Source organism: Tupaia chinensis, unplaced genomic scaffold (genome assembly GCF_000334495.1).
Source record: "Tupaia chinensis unplaced genomic scaffold, TupChi_1.0 Scaffold000140_1, whole genome shotgun sequence".
In the NCBI taxonomy this organism is placed as follows: Eukaryota; Metazoa; Chordata; class Mammalia; order Scandentia; family Tupaiidae; genus Tupaia; species Tupaia belangeri.
Genome location: NW_006159610.1, coordinates 9,370,665 through 9,372,135, shown reverse-complemented (window position 1 = coordinate 9,372,135; position 1,471 = coordinate 9,370,665).

The following is a 1,471-nucleotide window of genomic DNA, read 5'->3' as shown; positions in this document are numbered from 1 at the left end:
TTGGTGGAGGGGGCGCGGGCCCTATATCAAAAACCTCTCAAAAAAAAAAAAAGAGAGAGAGAGAGACAGACAGACTGGCTAAATGGACTTAAAAAAAAAGAAACCCTCTCTCTGTTGCCTGTAAGAAATGCACCTTATGGATAAAGACATACAAAGACAAAAAGTGAAGGGCTGGGAAAAGATATTTCATGCAAACGGAAATCAAAAAAGGACTGGTGTCACAATACTGATTTTAGACAAAATAAGCTTTAAACAAAAACTGTAAGAAGAGACAAAGAAGGGCATTATATAGTAGTAAATGGGCTAATTCATCAAGAAGACATAATGCTTATAAATATCTATGCACCCAACTCGGGAACACCTAAATACGTGAAGGAAAGACTGTTAGAACTAAAAAGAGAGAGAGGTTACAACACCATAATTATTGGGTATCTCAACACCCCATTAGCTCCTTTAGACAGATCTAGACAAATAATAAGCAGAGAGATACAGGACCTAAATGATATAATAAATCAACTGAACTTGACAAACATCTATAGAACTTTCCATCCTAAGGCCACAAAATACACATTTTTATCACCCCAACATGGAATCTTCTCAAAGATTGACCATATGATAGGACACAAATGAAGCCTTTACAGATACAAAGGCATGGAAACTATATCCAGGATCTTCTCTGACCATGATGCAATTAAACTTGGTATTAATTCAAGAAAAATCCTCGAAGATACACAAAAACATAGCAACTAGACAACCTTCTTCCGAATAACTTCTTAACTACCAAAGAAATTAAGTCTGAAATCAAAAAATTTGTAGAAACAAATAAAAATGAGTACACAAGTTTCCATAATCTATGGGATACTGCAAAAGCAGTCAAAAGAGGGAAACTCATAGCAATTTGTATGCATAAGAAAAAGATGGAATGGTGCCAAATAGACAACCAACCTAACATCATGCCTCAGGGAATTGGAAAAACAACAACAAAAATGCCAGGTGAAAAAAATAACAAAGATTCGAGCAGAAACAAATGAAATAGAAAATAAATAAACTATCCAGAAAATAAATGAAAGCAAAAGCTGGTTTTTTGAAAAGATTAACAAGGTCAACACACCATTAGTTAGACTGATTAAGAAGAAAGAAACCACATAAATCAAATACATAATGAAACAAGCAATATTACAACAGACACAATAGAAATACAAAACATCATTAGAGGATACTATGAGTGACTATATGCCAACAAACAAGAGAACATGGAGGAGGTGGATCAATTCCTAGATGTATATAATCTACCAAGAGTGAATCAGAAGATAGAAAGCCTGAATAGACCCAAAACAAACCATGAGATTAAGTCAGTAATAAATAACCTCCCGACAAAGAAAAGTCCGGGTCCTGATGGCTTCACTTTGGAATTCTCCAAAACTTTTTTTTTTTTTTTGAGAGATTTTCACTGTAGGGCGGGTGGACTCGC